We start from the raw sequence: 9,827 nt of genomic DNA on the forward strand, positions 1-9,827 counted from the left end.
TCCAAGCAAAATTCTGACATCTTCTAGTATGTATAACTTGACAAAGTGGCTGGGAAAATGTATATGGAAAAATAAAGAGCCAGCAATAGCCCAAACAGTTTTGCAGAAAAAGCGCAGAGTGACTCACCCCATGAATAGAGAGGTGGTGTATTTGTGCAGGGACCAGCCTCTCGATGGGTGCACCTGAGCTGCCAGGCGCGGACCTGCCTTACAGAAACCTGCTGGCGCCGCATTCCAGACGGGCGAAGGTTACTCCCTCGTTAAATGATACCGGAGCATCTCCACCTTCCACAGTCTGTGGGAATGTGTCCCTGTGTATGCATGCAACTCCAGACTGATTAAAGGCCCAAATATGTAAAACAAATCTCATAAGTTTTTAGCAGACGTTTAAGAGGGTATCTTATGACCCCAAGATAAGGAGGCATTCTTAATTTAAACACAAAAAGTACAATATATAAAGGAAAGATTGAAAAGCCTCATTAAACTAAAAAATTCACACTCATCATGACACCATAATAGAAGTGAAAGAGTTCACAGACAAGGAGGAAATACCTTCAACCCATAGATCTGGCAAAGAATAGATCTCCAGAAATAGAGAAGCATTCACAAAATAGTAAGAAGAAAGAGAAACAACTCAATAGAAAAACATATAAAAACATGAATATATGCAACTCACAGAGAAAGAAGACCCAATGGCCCCGTTACACAAGATATCCAACCTGGCTGATAATCCGGGCACTCAGCATGGTTTCAGATATTTTTTTTTGGTGACACTCCGCATCCTCAGAACTCCTGTGACTGTTTAGCCAGTTCCTGTTCTTTATCACACTCTATTCCAAACGTTGGGCTCAAAAAGATTTTTTTAAAAAAAGTTCCACCCTCAAAGAGCTTATTGGTGAGGTGATAGACATGTGGACAGGTAGTTACAATCAATGGTTACAATGCAATATGGAAACTGCAGCAGCATAATGTGGGCTGTATAGCTAACTGCTATGAGAGAGAAGGGATTGACTAGCTTTGCCTGCAGAAAGGGGATGCAAGAGAGATATAGCAGGCACAGTGTATCAGTTATCACAGTACTCCTACAGCACAACCCTAAGACCTCAGGGGTAGGCACCAATCAACATTCATTTTGCTCTGGAGTCTATGGGTTGGCTGGCGGATTCTGGCCATCTGAGCTGGGCCCTCGGGGTTACTCATGTGCCCATGGTCAGCTGTGGGCTCTCGGTGGCTGTACCGATCTTGCAGGACTCTCACATGTCGGGGGCCTTGGCTAAGACAACTGATCTGACTCTATTCCCCGTCTTATTCCTCCAGTAAACCCTGGGCCTGTTCATGGGGAAAAGGCAGGGGAGAGGGAGGGAGGGAGAGAAGGAGGGAGATCTTCACCTCTGCTTCATCCTGTTGTTCAAACCAAGTCACAAACCAGCGCTGCTCCGGGGAGAGATGGACTCAATCTCTTTGACGGGAGGAGCTGCCGACTGACAGTGTCAATAGAGGTAAATATACAGACAGGTGGAAAATTGGGGACATCATTTTTCAAAAATTCTGTCCTGTGTGTGTGTTTGTTTTTATTTGTTTGCTTGCTTTTTCAGCACCTGTTTTCTCTTGGGGAGCTCCCCTCTCTCACTTCGTTTGGTCCTGGTCAGATTATCAATCATGTGACTGTATCTTCTGGTGGTCAGTGACCCACGCCTGGCCAAACAGAGTCCTGCCCCGAATTTATATGTAGACTCTGGGAAGGAGCAGTCCTCAGCCCCCTTCTCCCCGCCTCCCCAGTCGAGGGCGGCTGAACCCAGAGAATGTGGGCCAGAGGCTGTCAGGCTGCTCTCTCCACCGGTCTCCAGTCCATAGAAGTGAAACTAAGCAGAGAGATCCAAGAGGCATATAATTCAGATGACGTCATTTCAGGCCCTGGCCTCAGCCAATCCCGAAGCTAGATTTGCCTCCTGGGCTTCCCGTGATGGGAGCTAATAAATCCAACCACACACACTTAACAAAGTCATAAGCACGTTGGAATTGGATTTATATCCCTGACTCACTGGCGGGGGGGGAGGAGGGGGGGGCGGTGGTGGTGGTGACAGAGGTGGCGGAATGTTTGCTGAATGCAACTACATTTGAACAAGTGGGAAAGGGAGGCAGACGAAGGAAGAACTCATGAGCCGAAGTTTTTAGAATAAAGAGCAAGTGTTTGCATGTGCTCCTGCCATTGTTTTAAATAAACGACTTTCAGAAATCGCTTCCCCGGCAGCTGAAATGGTGTTTTCCAGCTTAGTTAGCAAGGAAGTCGAGTGCTGGGGAATTCTTGCTAGGCTTGCACGGACACAGGTTGCATAACCCTTGTATTCTGAAATGGACTTTGAGCCGTGCAGGGCATGGCAAAAATACAGCACAAGTCAGCAAAGATGGGGGCATTTCTGAGCATCGTAAAAGTCAGTGAGGTGAAGCAAGAGTTTGCTGAGTACACCACAAAGGGAACAGGAATTCTCTAAGAATCAATGGTTTTCTTCAAAAGTAACTTTGCAATGAAAACTTTACGTTCTAGGTTATTTTAGCAAAGCTACTTATCAGGTACTCACCCCACGTTTCCCAGCATTCTCCCACCTAGATTTTTAATACATTTTTTTGTGTTGTTTATCCTCATCCGAGGATATTTTTCCATTGATTTTTAGAGAGAGTGGAAGAGAGAGGGAAAGACAGAGAGAAACATGGATATGAGAGAAACACATTGATTGGTTGCCTCTTGCACGAGACCCTACCAGGGCCCGGGCCAGGGCCTGCAACCAAGGTATATGCCTTTGACCGGAATCTAACCCGGGACCGACGCCCTGTCCACTGAGCCAAACCAGCTAGGGCAATACATTTTCTTTCAAGAGCCAGGGGCAGATCCAGAGGCCAGCAAAGCAGAGTGACAAACGGACCCCTGTAGGGGAAGAAACATCAGTTAAGTTCTCCCGGCTGGTTGGAGACGGCCAGTGACAGACAGCAGATGGACAGGAGAAGGCCCGGTTTCATTATGTGGGCATGGGGAAGTCACACAGGCACGAACCCTCCGAAAACAGGAAGGTCACGGGAGGCCTGGGGTCATTTTGGACTCGGGAGGAGGAAGTCAGGCCGTTCACAAGGGGACAGAGTGCCATGGGCCTGCGGGTTCCTCCCTGGCCGTCTCTCAGAGTTCATACTAAAATATAGTCTTGCCCGGGTTCTGTTAGGCAGTTCCGGGGAGTTTAAAGGTTATGTTTTCCCCCGAGGCTTTTGTTTCTTAGAAGTAACAGGCTTACCATAATCAGCATCCTCCCAAAAAGCGTGTTTTGGGGTGGCGAGGTCTGTTCCCCTCACAACCACGGGCAGTTCCCGAGGCAGGGGCAGGGGCAGGGGGGTCATGGTCACACTGAGCAGAGGCGGCGCATCCAAAGCCTGCCTCTGACCGAGAAGCCACAGGCCGGAGGCAGCAGGACTTCGAAAAGGAAAAGGCCGTCTGTTTACCAGGCCAGCCAAGGCCGAGACAGACAACGCTCACTTAGCCTCCCACACAAAGGCGGGTGGGTGGTAAGAGGGCGGTGAGCGGGGCTTAAGCCTGCGTGTCAGTCCCCGTGCTGGGGTCTGGTCGGGGGCTCAGACTGAGCCGGCTGAGGTTTAGAATGTGGGAGGGTGGACGGGGAACAGAGAGAGAGGCTGGTGGTTTGGCATCGTCCCGGGTGAGTCTGCCTCCGTCCCCGCCGGCTCCCCCTTACCCAGGGGCCCCAGCTTCCCCACGGCTCGGCTGGTGAACGCAGCCCCTCCGCCACCCCAGCTCCGTGAGCCTGGCTTCCTCTGTGCTTCTGCCGTCAGTTTAGGTCACAGCGCTGCTGCCTGGGCCTGCTCAGCCTCCGGACCAGGCTGATGGGCTGGGGCCGGTGGCCTCCCGAGCGCCGTGAGGAGGCCTGTGTTACCTCCTGAAAGACACTTCTCACGAGAAAATCTCTGAGGGTCTGGCTTCAGGGACAGGGCCCCGTCTCCGCGCAGAGCGGACCTGCCCCTGCCCACCCGTGGGGCTGGGCTGTGGCAGCAGGTGGGACAGGCCTTCGACTTTCGTGCCTCAGAGATGCAGATCCTTAAAGCATGCTTGTTGGGGAGTGGAAACCCGGTGTCCCACACACAGCGCATGTGTGCACCCTGAACCGGCCCTGGGTGTGAAAATAAAGCTGCCCCAGCGCCCGCGGGAGCCGGCTCTGTCTGAAACCATCCCGGGGGCTAAACAGTGTCCTGCTTCTGAGAATGCCGAGCCCCACGCTGTGGGTTTAAGGAACTGAGCACCACGGGCAGACAGAAGGGAGAAGTCACACTTCCCATCGCTCCTTGCTCTGGCTAAGCCCTCGCTGTTCCGTTCCTTGAACTCTTCTGCGAAGCATGCGATACCTGCTCCCTGCTCGGCTCCCGTCCGTTCATTCCACTGCCATCCATTGACCCAGCCGCTGCCTGTGCCGGCTCGGACGGGCGCGGGGAGTGACCCAGGCCCCGCCTGGAGCTTCCATTCCCGGGGCAGACGGCACTAAGCCGCCGCTGTGAACCGGGTTTGGGGGAGTGAGGAGAGCTGGGAGAGCGCACAGAGCGGGTAAGCATGGGGCCCGCGGTGTTGAGAAGGATGCTCCAGGAGGGCTTCTCGGGGGAGGGGACAGTGGAGCAGAGACCTGAGCCAAGGCAGGGAAGGAGCTCCGTCAGCCCGTGTCTAACACCGGTCTCACAGTCCTCAGGTTAAAGCTCCCGTTAGAGGAACGCCTGGTCCCCAGAGGAGACCCTGTCTGATGGGCTGTGGGCTGTGGACGTTTCTTGTGGCCTCTCAAGTCCCACTGTCCCCTTCTCTCAGCCGAGAACACCCCGACTTTCAGACTCTCATCCAGCCCCTTGGCCGAGCTACAGTTTCTTCTTCGTTAAAATGAGGCGCAGAAAGCTTCTGCCAGAGTCGGCCCCTAGATGGCAGTAAAACAAACATTCCTTTCGTTCCCACTCTTTGCCTCAGTAGCTGCCGTTGTTTTGGTGTGTTTCATTTCAGCACCCACCGGCACGAACATGACCGTGGCTGTGTTGCAGCAAATACAGCGTTTCTCTTCTGGCTTCCCTCCGAAGCTCCGCGCTGGCCTGGGCTGCGCTTTACGGTCATTTACCTCGAGTGGACTTTAGTGACCCCTGCCACTGCGTCTCCTGGACCTAATTAACCTGCTCAATCTGGCTGGTAAAAGATGACATCGACGATATGCAGGCTGCCTTGCTTCGGTTTGTGAAGGTGTTTGTCATGCCTTTAAGTTGTTAAAGAAACCTGTTCTGGTGGGTCCCAGCCCCACCTGAATGGAGGTGTGGAGAGCCAGCCCTGTGGCTGGTGCAGCAATGATCTCCCAGATGCAGAGCGCACCCCCCACCCCCACCCCCCAGCACACAGAGAGGCGGCTCGGAGTCAGGCAGGCCTTGAGAGACTCGTGTGCCCCCGTCTTAGTCACGGTGTGGCTTTGGACAAATCAGGGGCCACCATCTCTCTGAGGGTGGGTGATGGCTTGTGTGATAGGGAAGGAAAAGTCAGTGTCCTCCTCCCCTAGGAAGTTCTCCTGGATTGACCAGTAATCAAAACAACGTAAGACAGGCCACCAGGAGAAAACGACCCAATGCAACAGGCATCTGCACGTGGGGTTCCATAGAAAGGGGGCCCCAGGACCAATGGGGAAGGGAGGGCCCACGTGCCATCTTGAGCAGAAGAGAAGTGGTTTGGGACGTCAGAGGCGGGAAGGCAATGCATGGCCACAGGGAAGCACGATTGGGACATAAATGTTTGCTGGGCCGTCTTTACCGCCGGGACACAGAGAGGACTTTGGTCCAACGGGCCTTGCTCGGTCCCTCCTGTCCATCACACCTCATTCATGTTAAACTGTAGGTAGCTATGGTGACAGCTCCCTTCCTCTAACCAAATTCCTTTTAGGCAGCTAGCGAGGAGGTTAAAGGTTCTGGAATCATTTGTTTTTGTTTTAAAATAACCAGCTAAAATAGTCAGAATCCCAGAGATTCTGTTGGAATGGCAAAGTCTGTCCCCCGACACCACCCCCCAGTGTCACGTCCGAGAATTAGGCAGTTCAGGTCGGTAGCTTTTCTGGTACATGGGCTGTGGTGCAAGTCACCTCGGGAGGTGGAGGGCGGGAAAGAACACTCGAGAGAAACCAACACAAAAACATGAGAAAACGTCAGTGTGAGCAGCCTGAGGTCCAAGGTGACCCTGGGTGACACGTCAGGCACAGGTGGAAACCGGCGCGTAACATCTGTCCGGGCCACATGTGCATAGGGCGCCGCCTCTCGCCGATGGCTGCCCTGGCTCCGGGCCGGATGCCTGCGCTCAGTTACTGTCCTCTGACCAGAAGAAACCTACCCTGGCAGCTTAGGCCAGACGATGACTTGCTTGTAAGGAGAATGTGGTCTGATGTACATTTTCCTAAAGATTAGGATGGGCTTCTTTTCATGTGCTCACTGGCCACTTGTATGTCTTCCTTGGAGAAACGTCCAATCAAGTCATTTGTCCATCGTTTTAATCTTGGTTTTTGAGCTGTAGGAGTTCTTTATAGAGTCTAGATTTAATTCCTTGTCAGAGATATGACTTGCAAACGTTTGCTCCCATGCTGTGGGTTGCCTTGAGCCCACATTTTACATTTTGACGTCAGATTCACCTATTTTTTCTTTTGTTGCCTGTGCTTTTGGTGTCCAACCCAGGAAACGATCGCCGGTCCACTGTCATGAAGCTGGCCTGCTCTAATTTCTCCCTAGAGTTTTATGGGCTTAGGTCTTGGTCCATTTTTGAATTAACTTTTATATCTGGCATCACGTAAGGGTCCCACTTTATTCTTGTGTATGTGAATATGCAGATTTCCCGACATCCGTGGGAAAGAAACGCCGGTCTCCCCTTTGCCCCTCTGCATCTCCACTCACATGTCAGATGCCCGAGAGACCGTCTCAACGGGCATGTGGGTCTGCGTTCACCTGTGTGGTCAGGGGAGCTGAGGCCATGATGGGCAGGTGAACAAAATTGCAGCATCCACTGCAGCCAGGGACAGACCATAACAATGAGCAGCCGTGGTCTGAGCGTGAGAAGCCTACCAGATTCACTCATTTACTTGCCTGTGTCACCAAGAGGGAAGAGACGCAGTGAGGAATTTGAGTCTCCCCCTCAGGGAAGCAAAGGAAATGGCAGTTTTAGAAACCTTCCCAGAATGATGGAGGCCGGCCTGAACAGCGCCCCCCTGTGGCGGCTAATCTCTATGAGGGGTCTTTCGGAGGTTGTGGTACATTCCCTTGGGGAGATCCTGAGCCCCCTGCATATTTAAAGAGACCTTCATGGACGCCGAGGTCCCTTGCATGGTTTCTAAATGGAGAACTGAGTTTATTCTGGTAAATGTTTCCTGTCTCCAACTTTATCTAAACTTTCCCCCCAAAAGGTTGTGCTCCAATTCAGCCGCACCAGCTTTTTTTGTTCCTTTGCTTGAACTTGGGGGGAGGGGGGGGGGGTGGTGGTTCCTTTGCCAGGATGCAGCTAGAATTCCTTTTGCTGGGATTGAATCCAGTGGAGTGATGACTAAAGAAATCCAAGACCTAGTAAAAAATATATATATAAGGCAGTAATCAGTTTAAAGGAAGGGGTAGCATGCGTATAATGTTTGCTACAATGCCCAGTAGCCTCAGGTAGGAACACAGAGGGAGCAATTAAAATGCTGCTCGTCTCTGCTAATCCCCCTTTACAAGGTGTTTCTGAAGATCAGAGACGCATAGCCGTGACTTAAGGAGCCGTGCCCCTGGCGTGTGCTGGGATGATGCTTGGGAGGCGGCAGCAGGACCGAGTGAGAGACGTTGAGACCTGGGTTAGAACAGCAGTTGTGAGAACAAAGGAAAAGGGGGCAGATGTCTCCATGAACCGCAGAACAGGTAGGAGTGTATGACTTTGAATGGGGGGTGAGGGGGGGCAGGACTGTTGGTAGGTGAGTGATTTAATAAGCAAAAGAACCTGCACACAAGGCTTACCTTGGGTCTGCAAAGCAACTAGATCTTAACCCCCACCGCCAGAATCTCGAGGTTTATAGAGGTGCCAAGTGGGTTCAGTCACGAGTTCCATCCAGATGGTCTCCACAGCACAGTGCTCTCTCAGGGCTGCCACCTTGAACCTGACTCCTCTGGTGGGAATGGTGGGCAGAACATGCATTCCAAGGATGGGGAGGGGGTGAGGAGCTTCTGGTTGCCCAGGGCCAGCTCAGGGGTCAACCAGGGGTCACCCCTCTCGGGGACCTTCTCCAACAGCACTTAGATTCACAATGATTAGGCTGTAACGTAATCAATGGCACAGGTAGGCTGGGGAGCCGGCCTGGCTCATGGGTCTTTCTGTGAACTGAAGGAAACTCTCTGGTGCCTCCAATAATATTTGTCTCGTGGGCCCAGCAGACAAACGAGCAGCGTTGTTTCTACAGAACATTGACTTACAGCCCCGAGAGCCTGCTCCAGCCTTTTCTCCGCAAAGCCCTCCCCGGGCGGCGTGCTTTCTGCAAAAGGCTCACAGGGGACTCGCTGAGGCACTTAGGCCGACGCTGTAGCTCCGCAGGCGAAGCACTGTGAGAACCAGCCCCTCACTTAGCTTAGCTTGGTTATGAGTTTGCTAGTGAGAGCTCGCTCTCTCTCTCTCTCTCTCTCTCTCCCCAACAAAATTAAAACTCCTGGCACCCCTGTATTGTGCTGTGTGAAAGGTATTTCTCAGCTAGCACTGGATATAAGCTCTGTAAGGACAGGCGGGCCGGCTCTGTTCAGGGGTATATTCCCAGCACCTAGGAAAGTACTGGCCAATGGGTAGGTATTTAGTATTTCTTCTCACTATTTAAATCTTTTTACAGGATAATTGACTGTTTAAAGAAAAGTTATCACAAGGTAGTGTGGGGTTTATGTCATGTGTCGAAGTGAACTGTATGACAACAGCATAAAGATCAGGAGGGAAGACGCAGAGGAATAGCATTGTAGGGTCCCTAACGCTTCAGGAAATGATATATGATAGCCCTTGAGATGGACCGAGAAGAAGATGTATAAGATGTAGGTATAGGACATGTCTGTATCTTAAATTGATATATAACATATCATATGTCTATCCATCATATAAGATATATACAGTGTATCTGTATTATATGTCTTCGCAAATGTATGATGTGAACCCCATAGCAACCATGAAAATAACAAAACACAAAATAATGTAAAATAAGGCAATAAAGGAGAGAGAATGGAATCTTAAAAACAACGCAGTCAAACCTAGAGAAGACAGAAAAAGGAAAAGGGAGAAGAACCAAGATCAGATGCAACAATAGAAGACACGCCTCGGCCCTGGCTGGGTGGCTCGGTAGGTTGGAGCGCTGTCTGTACACAGGAAGGTGGCGGGTTCGATTCCCTGCTCCGTGTTGATCTTTACATGTGTAATAGTGTTGATGATTGAATTGCATAGTAACGGTGGGAGAAGGAAGGATGGCCTGGGAGAGGGATGTCAGAGAAGCTGGATTTATGGTCTAAGACATCATCATCCTGGTTCCTTAGTCAAGGTCAGCCAAGCTCTCTCTCTCTTTTCTTGGACATTACAAGCTGTTGTTTTTGGTGTAAAATCAGCTTTAATAACGCTAAACCTCCCAAATAAAAGGCATTTGTCATACTCGACAGTGCAGTTGCTTTATTTATTATGAGATTAAGCTCCCCCCACCCCACCCCACCCCACCGAGCCCGCCTTCTGTATTCATTTATTTCACAAGCTCAAATAAACATTTGTTGAAAAGCATCATTTTAACTTCCCTCCCTGC

Source organism: Myotis yumanensis, unplaced genomic scaffold (genome assembly GCF_028538775.1).
Source record: "Myotis yumanensis isolate MYYU_CA2020_CCGP unplaced genomic scaffold, mMyoYum1.0.hap1 SCAF_5, whole genome shotgun sequence".
NCBI classification, from domain to species: domain Eukaryota; kingdom Metazoa; phylum Chordata; class Mammalia; order Chiroptera; family Vespertilionidae; genus Myotis; species Myotis yumanensis.